The sequence below is a fragment of the Girardinichthys multiradiatus genome, chromosome 18, assembly GCF_021462225.1.
Source record: "Girardinichthys multiradiatus isolate DD_20200921_A chromosome 18, DD_fGirMul_XY1, whole genome shotgun sequence".
Classification (NCBI taxonomy): domain Eukaryota; kingdom Metazoa; phylum Chordata; class Actinopteri; order Cyprinodontiformes; family Goodeidae; genus Girardinichthys; species Girardinichthys multiradiatus.
In genome coordinates, this window is record NC_061810.1 from 29,502,451 (window position 1) to 29,521,190 (window position 18,740).

An 18,740-nucleotide genomic window follows, 5' to 3' on the forward strand; every position below is an offset into this window, starting at 1 on the left:
CTATGACTTATACTCCAGAGCACAGCAAAGCAAGGACGAGAAGAGAAGAATAAGTGAACACTTGTGCTTCTTTTTAGCACTCTACAGCTCGGGAGCCTGGGAAATTCAGCAGCTTGACTCGGCTCTGATAAATTATCCCGAGCTGTAATGTAAACATGCCTGAACTCTGATCTGGCAGGGCTCCTCCCCTACCCCCTCTCAGATTAACCTAGTATTCTGCTCAGTGGGTTCGCTGGTGACATCAGGAGCCCACTTACTCATTTCCTGAAGAGGGTAATGACCCTGGGGATGACAAGCTGTTTGAAGTTCTGCTACAAATATAGCTGCTTTTCTCTGAACCTTAGCACAAGGAAACATTTTCTTTTGAAAATGAAGTAGTTTTAACTGGATAAATAGGCCACGGAGTAAACCTGTGAAGTTAGGAAATAAGTAAACAAAGTTAGCTGGGGATTGACAAATTATTTTAATCTAGTCATACACAGTGTCTTGCATAAGTATCCATACCCCTTAAACTTATTCACACTTTGTCAAATCACAACCAGGGATCAGAGATATTTTGGGGGGATTTCATGTGGTAGATCAACACTAGTGCAAAACTGTGAGGCAGAAGCAAAGGAATGCATTGTTTTCAAGATTTATTTTACCAATAAAATATGAAGTGTGGTGTGCCTTTTTATTCAATACCAAAGTCAATAGATTCTCAATTAGAAAGATTCTCAATTAGATATAGGTCTAAACTTTGACTAGGCCATATGAACATGCTTTGATCTAAACCATTCCGATGCAGCTCTGGCTGTGGCTTATGGTGTGTTCCATTTGTACTCTGAAGTGGCAATTTCCCACCTCCGAGTAGGAAATTTCAACTGGAATGTCCGCAAAAGTCGGAATTACGAGCTGGAAAGTCAGGGCAACATAACCATACCCGACTTCCACATTCAAGATGGCTGCTCCTCGCATCAATAGTAGTAAAATATTCTTACTTTGATTGTTTTTAGCAGTTCCTTATTATTTATGTAACATTTAGTCAGTCGTAAACATACTACTTTTCACTGTTAAAACTAGAGCTGAAACAATCGATTTAATCGATCAATATTGATTATTAAAAAAGTTGTCAACTAATTTAGTCATCGATTAGTTGCTTTGTAATTACATTTAGCCGTATACGGTCTATTTTTTAACACAATCTGTTACATTTTTGGCCAATGTGTGACAGTAATGAGCCACCGAATGCTGTGATCTACCGTTAGAGCAGTAGAAGAAAAAATCAGCTAATAGTTGGCCTTGTTTTGCAAGACGTTCCACGGGCATGAATCTATACGCGGCACAAACGCATTTGCACTGAGCAAGATGGCGGAGCACGAAAAGTTACGGAAGAAATGGGGGACAAACGAGAAAACAGAAGAAAATACAACACAAACAAAGACATCAAATGTATGGGAGCACTTCACCCTAGATGCAGTAAAAAGACGAGTGACCTGCGAGATATGCAAAAACGGTCTGACATGGCACGGAAGCATGACTTCTCTACATAAACATCTGAGACGAAAGCATGTCAGAGTTTAAGCGAGAAAGGAAGAGCAAGCGCGGTTAAAAAAACCATATACTTAATAAAAAACTAAACACGCTAAATACTGTTGATTACTTTAATTAATGTTAATTTAGTGTTGCAGATGTGGGTGCTGCTTTGTTAATGACAGTAACAGTAAATATAAAAAACGATTAATCGATTAATCGTAAAAATAATCGACAGATTAGTCAATTATTAAAATAATCGTTAGTTGCGGCCGTAGTTAAAACAAGATGTTTCAACGCTGTTTATATGCACAAAATACCACGTAGAACAGCGTTATTGTCATTGTTAATGTTGTAAAACTGCTGTTATAGTTGTTAGCAATACAAACAGAAACAAGCAGGAAACTGGAACGCTATACCTCGGAGATGACGTAAACTCCGACATCCCAGTTCCGACCTCCAAGGTTAATAGAATGCACCATTAGGGTTTGTTGCCCCACTGTTGCCCCAACATATTTTTTCAGTATTGCTCTACATTTAGCTCCATCCATGTCCTCATTAACTCTGACCAGCTTCCCTATTAAAAAAATGCATCCGCAGGATGATGCCACTACCATATTTCCCAAAGATGTTGGAGATGATGTGCAGTGCTAGCTTTTTGTGACATGTATTGTTTTGAACGTAGGGCAAAAAGTTTAATGTTGAACTTATCTAACCAGTGCATCTTGTTCCACATGCTTGCTGTGTCACCTATATGGTTTGTGCAATACAGCTTTCTTATCATGACTTTCTACTTATAAAAGGTCAGATTTGTGGATAGCATGACTATTAGTTGTCCCATCTGGGTTGTGGACCTCCGTAGCTCCTCCAAAGTTATCTCTTTGATTTTCTGATTAACTCTTTATGACAAGCGGGAGCGCCGGTGCTCCCATTTGCATATCTACTTTTGAACACCGGTAGAATTGCGACCACATAAGCTAGAACAATACTTTTTTTTGCAAATGAAACCGGAGAGTTCAACTCAAATATTCAACTCATCACGTGTACCAGAGCACGGTTTTTATTTTCCAGAAATTGTCGCAGAAATCCAATAAAAACAATCGCAAAAAAACAAACATTAAAATCCAGACCACAGTGTACTTCCTAAATCGGAATATGCACGATGACATTGGTGGATGAACTATCACATGGTTTTCTTTCACACCAATGCCCGCAACAACCGGAAGTGATGTCATTTCCCGGGTGTTTTTTCCCTGGAGTTGTGGTTTTTCCACGGTAAACTTCGCTCACACGTTCGTTTTCATTTTTGATGTTTATTGCTCTTTTTATTGTTTGAAGATGGTCTCATGAACATATATGTGTGCTCAAAGGTATCTGGCACACTTAGAGATTTAATTACACTTCTGTAAATAGTTTATTTTGATGTACATATTATCTTTTCTCAAACTGTTCACAATGTACATTTTATGTTCATTCTTGTCTCTGTTCATAAATATTAGTGTATTTCAAAAATGAAGTTATGGACACAGTTTCCTGTAGTTTGGAAGGGGTTTGTGCAACTTTTTTATATTGCAATTTTTAAGGGATACAGCTATGCTATTTCTGTATTTAGGAAAATATGTCCCAAAAAAAAAAACGATTTAAATTTTTCTGGTGGTTAATTGCATTTTTAGCAATTTACTTAGTTAATATGGAGTTATTATATACAAAATATTAAAATATAGGATGTAAGGGTTGTATTGATGTATAGCATTGAACTGCTCCAAAAAATGGCTCTACAGCATGTACAAATGTAAAAATATGCTCTGGCGAACTTGTTCTATGGTAGGTCATAAAGGGTTAATGAGCTCCTTGCCTGGCCTATCAGTTTCAGTGGATAGTCACATCTCGGTTAGTTTGTAGTTGGGCCATAGGTTAGGCCATAGGCAGCATCCAAATGACTTCTCCCAGGTAAACGAGTTATGTCCGCCTGGGTTTATTTATATCTCCCCGTCCTGTTCAACCAGCAGAGGAAGGGGTGTGGCTATAATCTACCGTGAGACCTGGAAGACTTCTTCTGTTACAGTACTAGTGTTTTCATCATTTGAGTCGGTGACTCTTCAACTAAATGGGCCCTCTCCAACTGTTATTGCCACTGTTTATTGCCCACCAAATTCCAACAAGGATTTTATTAATACATTTTCTGCCTTCCTGACCCATATCTGTTCACTAGTCCCAAATATAGTTCTGCTGGGTGACTTTAATATTCATATGGGCAACATCAACCATATCCTCACTAAGGACCTCACTTCTAGTTTAGACAGCTTTGGCTTTCAACAGCATGTTGATTTCCCCACTTATTGTAAAGGACACATCCTGGACCTGGTCTGCTGCTCGGGTGTTACACCTGAAAATTGCTCTGCTGCTGATTATCCCTTCTCAGATCATATGCTTGTATCATACTAGCATATGATCTGAGAAGGGATAATCAGCAGCAGAATCCAACTCTGTCAACAGCTTAACAACCCCGTGTCATCTCCTTCCGCAATCTCAAAAATATTAATGTAGCAGCACTCACATCAGGTATTGACAACCTCCCCAACATCAACTCCTCCTCCTCTCCGGATGAACTGGTTGCACATTACAACAATAGTCTCATTATTCTGCTGGATTCACTTGCTCCTTTAAAAACCCAAACTGTCTCTTTTTTCCTCAGCTACGTCAACTTAAAGCTAAGCCGAGGGGCGTCAAATCGAGCGGCTCTACAGGAAAACTGGTCTAGCTGTTCACAAACAGCTGTATAACTCCCATATTTGCCATTACAAAGCCACCCTCTGCTCATTTAAATATCAGTATTACAAAGATCTCATCATTGCTGTGGATAGAAATACTAAAACGTTGTTTTCATTGGTTAACAACACAATGCATCCTCCAGACCCTCTCACCTCCTACTTCCACTCCTCTAATCACTGCAATTCAATTCTCACATTTTTTACTGAGAAAATAGCCAAAATCCAGCAACAGCTGACCCCACAGACCTTCTGCAGATCACCTCCTCCATTACTCCTCAGCCCCCCCATCCAACCACTATAAACCTTTCAACTTCCTTCTGCTGCTGATATTTCAGATCTGATCTTGAAATCTAAACCATCTACCTGCTTACTGGACCCTTTGCCTACTTCTCTGGTTAAAACCTGCCTGATATCTCTATTGCCTCTGATCACTGCCATCATACACTCCTCCCTCACCACTGGAATTATTACATCATCTTTCAAATCAGCTGCAGTAACACCTATACTCAAAAAAACTGGTTTGGATCCCAACAACTTCAATAACCTTCGTCCTATCTCCAATCTCCCGTTCATCTAGTATCAAGTATTGGAAAAAGCTGTTGCATCACAGGTTCATGTCCATCTCTCAAACAACAACCTCTGTGAACAGTTCCAATCTGGTTTCCACCCTCATCACAGCACAGAAACTGCCCTCATAAAAATCTCCAATGATTTCCTGATGACAGCAGACTCTGGGCTATTAAGCATTCTTATCCTTCTCGACCTCAGTGCAGCTTTCAACACCATCTCTCAGACCATCCTCCTCGAGCGACTGCTATGTATTGGAATATCAAACACACCTCTGGATTTGTTTAAATCTTACCTAACTGGCCGCTCACAATTCATTCAGTTGAAATCTGCCAGATCCCAGCTATCTTCACTCTCCTCTGGTGTTACCCAGGGCCCTGTCCTTGGCCCAAATCTTATATATAATTTACCTCCTCCCTCATGGTCTTTGCTCCGTAAATTCAGCATCAATTTCCACTGTTAGGCTGATGATACCCAGCTCTACCTCTCCACCAAACCATCCTCTACTGCCCCACCTACTTCCCTTTGTGACCGTTTACAGAAAATGAAAGCCTGGTTTTTATCTAATTTTCTCAAACTCAACAGTAACAAAACAAAAACGATCCTGACTGGGACCAAATCCATCCTCCCAAATCCTTCCACTTTCACCCTCACGTAATATTAGTCACTTCCGCCCATCTCCAGAACATCACCCACCAGTCACATTTCACCTGTACTTCCACAGCTCCACTGGCTCCCTTTTGGTGCCTCCTGCTCGTCCGACCTCCATGGGATTCAGGGCCTTTAGCTAATCTGCCCCCTGCCTCTAGAACGCCTTCCTTCCTGACATCAGAAACACCAGCACTCTCTCCCTTTTCAAATCCCAACTAAAAACTCATCTGCTCAAACAAGCATTTATACCCAGATCAAGCACCATGGTCCTTCTTATGTCGTCTTCAGATTCCTTTCTATTCTTATTTGGTTTTTTTTTTTTTTTTTTTTGCTTTTATCATTTTTTTTTTTACTTTGTAAGGTGACCTTTAAGGCACCTTAAATAAAATGTATTGTTATTATTATAGTTGTATGTTTCTTGATCATGGCTTGGACAGTGGTCTGTGAGATGTCCACAGCTTTTATTTAGAGGTATCAGATTAAATGAGGGTAAATACAAATACATGCCACAATTTCTTTTATTTTATTTGTAAAACATATATCCGTTTACTCTCACTTCACAACTATGCACTGCTTGGTGTTGGTCGGGTAAATAAAAATCCCAATAATATGCATTGAAAGGTTCAAAAGGTATGATTACTTTTGCAGGGCATTGTAATCAGTCCCCCAGTGGCAGCTGGGATAATCTGATCTGTTTACAACAGTATCTACAACAAGTCCAGGAAACTCTGACATATCAGGTTGCTTATTTATCAGATAAATGAGAGAAGAGCTCCAGATAAGCCCCTGCTTATCCAACCACAACTGTCAGCTCCTGAACAAAACACATAGTTCTTTCAAGTTATTTCCCAAAGCAAACCGACATTTATATTTCCAAACTAAACCAGAGTGGAATGCTTAGATTTAGTCTTAGCAATGGAATAAAATGAAATACTTATATTACATCCATCCATTCGTCCCTTCCTTCCACCTTATGCACATTGAGCATGAACTCCTGAACATGCCTGTTCCCACAGGGCTCCAGTTTCAGCACTGGTAGCACAGCACTCACAGACAGACACTCCAAGGCCACCCCCAATTTCCGTACAAACACCGTACCGCCCTCGCTTCAACTGAGTCAAGCGGGAAAAACTTGACAAACCTCAAAAAGCTCTGTCAGCAGGACGAATCACATCAGGCCTGAACAGATACTTCCACAAGTGCCCTCTAAAACGTAAAGGAAAATGCTATGTTAAAATCCAGTGATTCACACCAATTACAATGCCTAAACTCTAAATGATGTAAAGCAATGTGTTTCCTTTGTCCACTCATTTTACCAGCACTCGTTGAGCACTAATGTATCAGTCTTCATTAATGTGCAAATCAATGGCACAGATTGGATTTGTTTTCGCATATTAATGTTCACATGAGGCTTGAAATTTAAACAAGTGTTTGCATCAACTGGTAACTTGCTTAAAGCACAGATAAGCAACAAAGGGACACAATAGGGACTCTCTAGTCCAAAACCATCTGGGAAAAGAGGAATTTCAGTGAATTACTCAGTTAAATATTCACTTGCATTGAAATACAGTGTGCAAGGATAATTTATATTCACACCATGGAACAACTGTCTACACATATTCACAAGAGTCTGTTGCAGAATCTAATTTACAGTTGGTTGCACATCATTTTTAAACTTACTCTTTAACTGTAGCGAGGCAGCTTTATCAGTTTAGAGCAGTGGCTTCCAGCCTGGTGCCTGTTATATCTATTCTGCATGATTTACACCCAATCCACAGCTTGTTTTTAGGTAGACATTTATATTTTATTCAAAACGAAATAGGTAGACATTTATACTTTATTCAAAACAAAATGAAATCAAAACTATCCACACAGCAATGAGTAACGAGCTAAAACATGAATGCCTGTTAAAAGCAAACCAACAAGTACAGTATGATTTTTTTTTTGTTTGTCATTTTTTGTGCTTAAAAACAAAATGCAATACTGCATTCCACTATCTAGCTGTCTAACATTGTGGGTTCACGCAATAATGGCACCCTGTATGTAGCCGTGCATAAAGTACGCCACCTAGTTTCCCTATTCTCACCTGCAAGCAAAGGACGCCTACTCAACACAAGGGGCTGTAAACTCCCCATTGACCGCACGTGTATAAAAAAATTTAATTCTTGTTTAGGGCACAACTGACAGATAAGTTATTTTTTATTGGCGAGTCCTTGTGCAAGTGGTGATACAGAATCATATCACAAATTCTTAAAACACAGTTTTTGATTTGTAAAACATTTTTTTGTTTTATTCTGTGCTATTAAGATAAACTTTATTAAGACTTAAAGCAGCTTTTACACTTGACCGGATCTAAAGTCCTTTCCTGTGTTTTACCATAACAGAATAAAGTATTCACAAATCCCGATCTTTGTTTCAGAAAAATAATAATGGCATTCAGTGAGGTATATAATGTTTTGAATTTGGAGCTGAACAAAGATGAAGAAAAATATGGAAGAAATATAGTCCCCATAGAATCTGACTGTTTTTATACATTGAACTTATAACACTGAATTTTTATTCTGTGCAATTATGTTTGTGATTTTTACTTTGAATTGGTCAGCAAACATTTCACCTGCAAAGATTTGTCTGCAGAAATGCGCCTGGTGACTCAAGCCAAAACAATCAGCGGCTTTAAGCCAATCAAATTATGCTCATTTGATCACATGACACACGAGTGCGTCGGGCAGAGGTGAGTGTCTTAACAGTTAGCTGGTTAGTGGCTTACTGAAGATGAGCGAGGAGGTTTTTCTGTTAAACAGAGAGTATTACAAAACCCTAGGTACTAACTGATTCATCTTCATTAAGCCACTAACCAGCTAACTGTTAAGAGACTCACCTCTGCCCAACGCACTGTTGTGTCGCATGATCAAATGAGCATAATTTGATTGGCTAAAAGCTGCTTGACTTGATCTACTGCTGATTACATTGACTTGAGTCACGATTTGTAGGCGGTTATTTGCAGAGAAATTTTTGCAGGTGAATATTTGCATACATTATTGCATAGGATACAAAATTCAATGCTATAAATTCAATGTCTGATTCCAATGAGACTATATATCTTCCCTAGAAAAAGTATCTTCAAATTCCCATTTCAAGATCCATTGTATATGCTGTGGGCATTCTTAATGTGTGGGAATTTATCAAGGTGAAATTCATGAGTGCATAATCAAGAAGGTGTGCTAAAAGAATGGCTGGAACTGAGAAGAGAAAGGGCATCCACATAAAGCAGAGATTACTTAAAATAATATTGGTTAATAGAGTAGTCCATATGATATAAATAATTTCTAGTGGAGAATTCAATAGTGAAAAATAAAATATAATCAGCAACGATGCGTGCTTACTTCACAGTTCTCTGAATTATCAGAATATCTATGTCAGTGATATGTAGCAGTGAAACGGTACATGTATTCATACTGGAAAGATCTGGTATAGCCCTGTCAGTTTGGTAAACATATATACCGAATGAATACAACATTGATTTATACCTTAAATAAAAATGCAGAATGTCTAAGTGCAGATATGATCACAATGCAACATTCTGTAGCGCAACTTTAAAAAGTGACACCAAAACAAAACAGGGAGGATTCCCAGCTGTCACTAAACTCTGCTACTTGGGAACATTAAGGTTTCTCATGCAGCTACAGTGGAGAGAGAAACGTGACCCGAACCCAAACTTTAGGTCAGCCTTTTTCTACATCACAGATACTGAAGAAAAATCCCCTGACATCGAAATGCTGCTATCTGTAGAATCCAATCAGTCCAAACTCCCCACATTGCATGGGATGCATGTCAGAGGAACCTGACTGACGAGAGGGGATTTTCCAAGCAGCTGTGCATGCTGCATGTAGGAACAGCTGCAACACTAGGTTGTTTACATATCAAAACAACTCCACGCTGATTTAAACATGTTTCATTCTCACATATGGGCACAATTTTATTTAAAACTTTTGTAAATATCAACACTCACTATTTTCAAGTCATTATATTGATGTAGATATGAATTATTTTTGTTGTATAATCTATTTATCAAGGCAGTGACTATGCCTTCGAATACTGCTTCATTCATTGAAAAGAATCCAACCAAATCTCCAGTTAGTGCTATACTTTACACATTTTTAGGTTTTAGTAGTTGACAAAATCAAACAATTTCAGAAATTGACAAAGATGCTTTGCTTATTGCTGACTGAATGTTATTCCTAATTGAAGCATACCAAAATCATAACAAATCATCCCTGCATGCATGCATCCATCCATCCATCCAGGCTCTGGTTTTTCCAGGTGTCATATTTAAAGCCTGAGAACTATAAAAATATCTGCCATTAATTCACAGTAAAGCTTTTATGTATATTTTAAAACAGGCTAAAAAGGCCTGAGAAGTCTGGAACTGTAGTAAATTCTAACATAAACACTGTGTAGAAAACAAAAAAAACAAAAAAAAGACACTGTCGCTGTTCTTATGTGAGAATATCCAACCACTTTACCTTTTAACTCATATTTTTTATTTCCCTGTGCTTAAACAGGCTGATCTGACACAAAGAAAAATAAGGCTACGTCACGAGGGATGTAATTTTGCAAAGTGGGTGCTGATCGTGTAAATTCTCTAAACTTGTATCTCAAGGTAAAGTTGTTGCCTTGCAAGCGTTGTTTGTGGTCAGGGACCACAGCCAAGGACAGCTGGGAAATGTCGGTGGAGAAAAAAAGGCTTTAGATCCCAGGCAGGCAGTGTTTCCAGTAAAATCAAAGGCATGATTTACCCTAAAGGTCCGGCTGTTATAAAGTGTGGCTCATAAATCAGCAGAGCAGACCAAGCCCACCTGGACTGTCAGAAAATCATGTTTTCCTGAGCATATACCACTTACTGTGTATCATTCCTTGAAGAGTGAGGAAGAGATGGATTTACTACATGATTTTTGCAGCACGCTTCAAAGACAAATACAGCCTTCCCATAGGCTGCTGAATAAAACATTAGGAGTGTGCAGCAGGGTGGGTTGTCTGTGCACTTGTGTATGTGGAAGGGTGTAAGACTGGAGGAATGAGCAGAGGAAAGGTGGGTGAGGGGTGCTCATGGCACTGCTGCTACAAATACTGTACAACACATGATCCATAAAGGCTTTTAACACATATCCTCACTGCCCCACTGGGTGTCTGAAAACTTATGTCTGGGTGTTTTTCTTTGTTTTCCATTTTTTTTTGTATTTCTTTAGTTTTTTTTTTTTCTGTTTGTTTTGGGTTTTTTTAGGCAGGAACTTGTTAACAAAATCTAAATTGGTCGAGAAAAAAAAAAAAAAAAGGATAAAAGAGGCTCATTTCAGGAGGAGAAGGCGATGCAAATCTTGCCAGGTACAGATATGTCCCAGATTCACAGAGAATGATTTCCAACAAGGAGCTGCTGTGATGCTCCACTTTCTGTCTTTTAATAAAAACAAAAAACTCAACATGCCTCACTTTTTAAATAATAAGAGAACCTAAAAAGCATCAGAGTAAAATATACATGTTTTTCATTTTGATATGTTATATTTAGTGGCATAACGATTCAGCTCATAAGACAGGATGATTCACTAGAATAAGAAGAGATTTTTTAGCTATATTTTTTGTAATCCCCAGTTTTTGTTTTTACAAATACGTTAAAGCTTTCACAAATGGCGTGGAGTTTTAAACAAGTGTGTTTTGAACAACTTGTAACCATTTCACAACCAGGTTTCATATATCGCAGTTTTTGTGCTTGTTTAATTCTAAGGTCCTAATGCCTAAAAAAACATCAAACATGAAAATTTCACTTTTTATCATTTCACAAATAAAGGTTTCTTAAATCTTCAACTGATTTTTAAGAATAACTGTTACTTGTAGCCCTTTATTTCCGAGCCCACAGAAAGGTGCAAAGTACAGTAGCTAACTTGCGTACCTAACTGTTAGTCTAGGTATTCTTACAGACCTTATAACGTTATCACATGTACAATCTAAAAGTGGTGATAGCTTTTTCAGTGCTAATACTGCAAAATAAGTGTCTTAAACATACAGCATGCCAAAGCACTGACCTCTATATCCGTGGCTCATAATAATAGCTTACATTTACTGGTTGGCACGTCGCAAAACAGACTTCCCTTTGACGCAAATTATTGTGTTGCTTTAATATTGAGTTTTTTAATTGAGCAATCTTTTGGAATGAGAATAATCCAGTTGAGGTTTCGGAAGCTCATATGCTATAGCAGTTTGTGTGCTACTCCTAATGTCAAACAGAATTATAAATGATATCCCGTGTGTTTTTACAAAAAGAATACAGGTTCTATAAATTTAAAATTGGGTTTTGTATTATCTCTGTTCAGTGTAGCCTTTCAGCAAAGCAGAAGCTAACTTTATGTTTCATTCTGTTAAAAGGGAGTTTTCCTTCCCACTGTAGCTACATGTCTGCTCAGTATAAGGGACTGCTGCAATTAATGACTCCATGCAATCGACTTTTCGCTATCACTTTGCTCAATTAGGAGTGACAACATTAACCTATTGAAGGCAAGAACAGAGAAATTTGGTCTCTTTTCCAGGGCTACATGAACAAAATTACATCATTGTGTTTTTGCAGCCCTGGTCTGGGTGTTTTCGGAGCTCGTTCCTAATTCATATTCTGAGCAAAATTTTTTTCTTGCGTGGTGTCCGAGAAATATGAAGTGGATATCCCGCAGTGGGAAAGATCTAGGAAAACTTCCTGGGAGTTCAGCACTCTAGTTCTTGTGAAGTTTGAAATGTACTTGCCAACAAGAACAGTGTTCTTGTTTTTGCAGCCTCATGTAAAGTAATTAATTTATCTGTTCTTACAGAGTATGTACAGCCCTTAGCTCAATGCAACAGCTGGGTTTCCTTAGATAAAAAATATTTTAACTACTTTGAATATTAAACTGACTAAAGTCAGACTAAACTTGACTATATTGTTTTATAACTAGTATCAAATTGGAATGTACGTAATTGACTTTAAATCTGTTATGATCAGACTGAAGTCTTTACTCTCAAATTGACTATGCAGTTCTATAAATACATTGGACGTTTTTTTGTAGCGTGCCTTGAGATTATATTTGTTGTAAATTGGCACTTCATAAATAAAATAAGTCAAATTGCACTGAATTGCATTTTTTTAACCTAGCATTACAAGATCTTGTGGCGTGAGATCTCATTTGATCCTCAGTTATAATAGTAACACTGCAAGTTTAGACTAAAGAATAGCTTATAAAATAAACTGAACAATGCCAAACTCTCATCTGTCATTGCTTGGTTTTTCAATGAGCTGTTAGCTGTGGCAAAACCTAAAAAATGCACAAAAGGCTTTGAGAGGTAATAACACTGTTAACACTTAAGCAAAGTGATTGTGATAAAATACATGTTTTGTTTTTTTTTCAGTTAAAAACTAAAATTGTGCAATCAGCAAGTTTCCAATTATAATCCCAACTGTTGTCTGGTGTGCTTGCTGACATAAATGCCACTTGCACACATTCTAACCTATTTGTATTTGCATGAAACACTGATTGCAAAGGAACAACAAGAAGTACAATACTTTTACTGTTTATGATTAATCACATTCTTAAAGTTTTGAAGGCATTTTGTCTTATGAAGAAAACCCTTGTTTTTCATTTAACCTCAAAGGAACAACCCACTGGTGTACAATTTTTTTTTTTTTTGGAATCAACAAAACCAAAGATAGATGCCTTCACAGAATAGGAGAAAAGAGGTATAAAATTATTTTAAAAATCCCAGTTTTATATCTTTCAGGCTGTGAAAAACAGTTCTTACTGAATTATGAAAAAGAGGATATGTTGGACAGCTATCAAACATTTAATCTAAACTTCCAGACACCATCACACTGGAGCTAAGAAGCTCCTGAATATCCTCACTATAGCCGTGATCACACTGGATAACACCAGACAGCAATTTATTTCACCGAAAATCCCCAAGTTTACAACTTATTTAGCAAATGAAGTCATAAAGTTAAAGGGATTGGAAAAATGACAGTCAATGGCGAATTTGATTTGTGCCTCTTTATAAATCCTGTTTCTGTATTGGCTACCAGAAGAAACATTTATTGAATCTTGTACAGCTGCCTCCCTAGAGAGAGGACTGCAATCTAGATTAAGAAAATATGTGATGTGAAGTTGTTTACAGCGCATGTATGCCAATGTTATTATAAAACTATAATGACTGATGAGAGACACTCATTTCACATTCAGTTAGGCCAAAAGACATATCCAACAGCTATTAAATAAGAGGAAAAAACTACCAAAGCGCCTAAACAAATGAAGTAATTTAATGGAAACACAGAATATAGGGCAATAGCTTTCTTTGTGTGATGTTAACATAACACACAAACATCCCTGTTCCCTGAGGATAAGCTGTGCTCATTTAAAACTATTTGGTGATACAAGTTTATGAACTGATTTCTGGTATGATTGTGGAATGTCCTGCAAGAAATGTTACAAGCACCTAACTCGTAAAACACAGGTCAGTAAAAAATAAATAAAAAATTAAAGTCTGTGATGTCTTTATGATCAAAATGTCACCATAATCCCTGATGTCAATCAGGAGACTCAGCACATAAATTTTCAAATAAGCAATCGTTTTTCTGGTATATATATATATATGGTATAATATGTTGAAGTCTGAAATTTATTTTAAACTTCACTTGAAGTTGAGCAAAATCTCTGCAAGTCAAAGACAATGAATTAACAAGAATATAAATTATGTAAGGTAAGAATTGAGACCCCTTATGTTTTTCCATTTTTAGTCACTTTGCTGTCCGAATTATAATGCATTTTTGTGAGATTTTATTAAATAGATCAACGCAATGTGGTGCAGAATTGTCAAGTGGAAGTCATTTGTTCCAATAAAAATCTGAAAAGCACCACATGAATTTGCATTCAGCCTCATTTATGCTGAAACCCCAAATAAACCCCTGTGTAACCAGTCACCTTCAGTTGTCACCTGTGATGTAGTATAAAGCATGTTTAGATGGCACACCATATCTCAACTGTTCAATCCCACAAATCTGGTCGTTATGGAAGAGAAACAGGAACAAAGCTAGTGTTGAAAGAAAGCTATAAAAATTCCTTTTTTAAGTTTCCCACAAGCCATAAAGGAGACAGGGAAAACATGTGGATGATGGTGCTCTGATCAGATGAGAATAAAAATTGAATTTCTGATCTGCATGCTATGTGTGGAGAAAAAGTAGCACTCTACATCACCCTACCCATTGTGAAATACAGTAGTGGCAGCATCATGCTGTGGTGATGCTTTTCCTCAGCAGGGACAACAAAGCCGGTCAGAGTTGATGTAAAGATGGATGGAGTTAAACATAGTGCAATCCTGGAAGAAAACCTGTTAGAGGCCGCAAGAGACTCAAGACTGGAATGGAGGTTCACTTTCCAGCAGGAAAAAAACGTAAACATAGATCAAAGCATATTCATGTGTTTGAAGGGCTTAGTCAATTGAATCTGTGCAGACTTGAAAATTGCTGATCACATATGCCTCCTATTAAATCTGACAGCTTGAGTTTTTTTGCAAAGAATAATGGGCAACAAGTTTAGACTCTGGAAGTGTAAAACTTGTGGAGACGTTGTCCAAAACACTTGCAGCGGTAACTGCTGCAAAAAGTGGTTGTACGAATTATTGACCTAAATCTTATGGAAGAAATTGTTGTACTCCATATTCTTGTGCCACTTTGTGTTGGGCCACCTCAGCAAAATCCCCCATAATAGACTGTGATAGAAGACTGTGATAGAAATTTGTTGGAATTGTGATAAAAAGTGAAACTGTTCCTAGAGAGCTTATATTTTTGCAAGGCATTGCATTAATGAAAACCTCACAGACAGAAGAGATGCTCTCTAAACTAAACAAATATTTAAACAAAAGGTAATAAAATCTGATACACAGTTTTGTTCAAATGATATAAAAACACACATGGCATCCCCCAAAAGAGATCATCTTCCAAGCAGCTACTTCTAAAAGGAAAGAAACTGCAGCTTATCCATGACAAGAACTGGGTGGAGCTCCCATGAACCTGGGCTAATTGTTTCAAATCACAGCAGATGATGAGATCAGACCAGGGGCACCTCTGATTCAGCCTTGGCATGCCAGGAAACACTAACAGCACGCAGCCCTGCCCCAAAAACCCTACATGCTTCATAGAGACCGCAAGAGAGGGCAGTGACTTTCTTTTTCTCCACACTATTGGACTAAGCTGTCAATCCAGTGGTCAGCTGGAAGTCCTATTTACGTCAGTGGTAATAAACTGCGAGGTCTCTGTCAGATTACTAGTGGCCCCAAGTTGACCTTCTGGTTGGGAACATCTGATCTGCCAAAGGAAGCGAACAACTGCAGTTGCCTACTTTGAACTATTTGTACAAAGAAACAAACGCTGACAGATGCTGGCATTCTGTCTTTTTGGTGGAGAGAAGAAACAAAGAAGAAGAAAAACATAAAATTTTTTACACCATTAGATGGCAAGATAAGGTTAAGGACAAAAACACTTCTAGTGCATTCTGTTCTGTGTCCATAGTTCCTAGATCTTTCACTAGGTACAGACAAAATCCTCCCAGTGCACGCAGGACTGTTAATCACCAGGCATCCCTCTCCTACTGCTTTTTCAAGGCCTGTTTGACTTTAAGTAAACATGTGCAGGAAATGTATTCAGTGGCTCTAAACATTTATATGGGGGCCTTGTGGTTCAAACAGTTTCATGGTCAGCAAATATTTCAAGAAGGTGCTTAGAGAGACATTTGTTAAACACACAATAATAGGTTATGACAATACGTTGCACGCTAGCATGCTGCAGGGCGGTTTCATTGAGCTCTTAGTTTCCATACCCACTATCTGTCTCGTTGACAGACAGCGTAAGATAATGCTGGATCCCAATCTGATGAAAACAAATGTCTGTAAGATGTAATACAGGAGCTGACATTTCGTAAGCTCTACTGAGTGACCTATTTCTGTGTTCGGCACATTCACTGATACAGGTATGAGTGGAAAGAATGAGAAACCGATGCTGAAAAAAAACCCAGAATCTAAAATATGACCTATCCCAAAGCTTTTGGTGAGTTCATGCAGGCATTACAGGAAATCAATCTTTTTTACTGAGCCAATAAGTAAGCCCCCATCTCTTCTTTCCAATATCTCCAAATTCATCTAGGAGGAATATCCTCTGTTAATCTAGTTTCATTGTTGTTAAGTGCTGCTTACTCTGCACTCCAAACTAGTCATAATCTATTGTTTTGTTTGCTTGGTTTTCCTTTTCATTACAAATTCCAATGTGAACAGTCAATAACGTCCACAGATGCGGCCTTTATACATGCCTTTCTTTGCAACTGACAAGCATGTACTACCTAGATAAATATGCAAAAAGAAGCTTTCAACTTATTCAGAGGTAATTAGAAAAATGACACACATTATGCTATACAATTCCTTTCCTGTTATTCCTGCAATTGCTGTTTTTGTTTTGTTTGTCGTTTTTACATTTCGTCACTTCACAACCACAACTATAGCACACTTCCCTGTTCCTGATGAAAAAAGCTCCAAACAGCATGACACTTCCACCACCGTGTTTCACAGTTTAGATGTTGTATTCAGGGTGATGTACAGTGTCAGTTTTCAAACACCTATAGCTCTTGCATGTTGGTCAAATTGTTCAGTATTTGTCTCATGCCTTCAGAGCATTTTCTCCAATGTCTTTGCTGTGTTTGCTACATGGCTTGTTCCCAATCTCCAAATGGGATTCCTTACTGCTTTCTTTCAACAAAGTTTTTCAACTGGCCACCCCTCCATGAAGACCAGATTTGTGGAGTGCAAGACAAATAGTTCTCCTGTCAAGAGATTTTCTTGCCTAAGCTGTGGAGCTCTGTAGCTCCTCCAGAGTTATTATGGGATTCTCAGATTAATGCTGTCCTTGCCTGAACCATCGGTTTATTTAGACAGCCATGTCTTGGTAGGTTTACTCTACCACCATACTCAGTCCATTTTAGATGACTGAACAGTGCTCCTTGATATGTTCTTGGGATGTTGTTTTATAACCTATCCCTGGTTAGATAATTCTACATGACATCATTTTTTTCATGATGCTTTTTTTATTTACTAATTTTCTCCAACCAGTCTCTGAAGGTGGGCTCTATTTACTACTAAGGTGACCTCTGGAGTCAGATTGTTGCATTGTATTTTATTTAGGGATGTCAGATTAAAGACAGCACTGGTTTTCAAAATTGGTAAAACAATAAATGGTTTACTTTTCAGTTCACAGTTCTGCAGTACTTTGTTGTTCTATCATGAAATCCGAACAAAATACACTGTTTGCAGTTGAACCATGACACAATGTGTAAAAAAATTAAGTGAAATAAAACCTTTGCAAGGCACTGTAGCTTATTTTTGCTAATTTTAAACCTTAACTAGCTCCATCAGTGATGGATAGAGGCATAGCACGTAATGTGAGATATCTGCTTCGACTGCTGTTCTGCTTCAACAAATCATCACGAACTGAGAAAAAAAAAAAGAGAAAAATTAACCTCAGGCTTTACATGAACATGTACGCCAGGACTTAATTTCCTCTGCACATCTTGCTGCACTCATCAGTTTTATATAGAACACACTAGTCCCAAGTCAACATCAGTAAAAATGAAACAGTGCATGATAATGATGTTCCCTGACCTCTTTTAGACCGTCTGTATAATCCATGATGCTGCTGTCTTGCCTCCCATCATGTCTCACAGCTGTATTTAACGTAACATGAAAAAACACACGTGTAGAATCGAACCATAAATATGAGGTCCCGTGCCAATACAGTTGCGTGATAGGTAGCAGATGCCATCTCTTGCTTCATTTCACAGATAAAAATAATAAAGAAAGCTACAGAACTTTCCGAAGTGTTTTTTTATGGGTTTACTGGAAAATGTTTCATTGTTTGCTTTTCTCGCCAGCATCTCAAGCATATTTGGAAAGAGAACATCTGCAAACTCTCCCCCTTCGACACTATATTAAAATGTTGCTTGGAAAATAATTCATAGTCTCAGTGCTGAACTCCCAAATGCCCAATGAAAGAAAACAACACAATAAATCTCCCATTTCACTGACTGCTCCCTCAACAGTCTGTAAAGCAACTTAGTCAAACCAACTTCCGAGAAGATTTCGTCTACCTATTACATATTCAGGGAAGAATATGCATGATGCACAAGATATAAT

At 38.0% G+C, this 18,740-nt stretch overlaps 1 protein-coding gene across 1 annotated transcript in view; it reads right to left on the reverse strand.

Annotated features, from left to right (window-relative positions):
* The window catches only part of zmp:0000001236 (mastermind-like protein 2), a 71,674-nt gene that overhangs the window by 50,796 nt on the left and 2,138 nt on the right, over window positions 1–18,740 (reverse strand). The window lies entirely within an intron of this gene.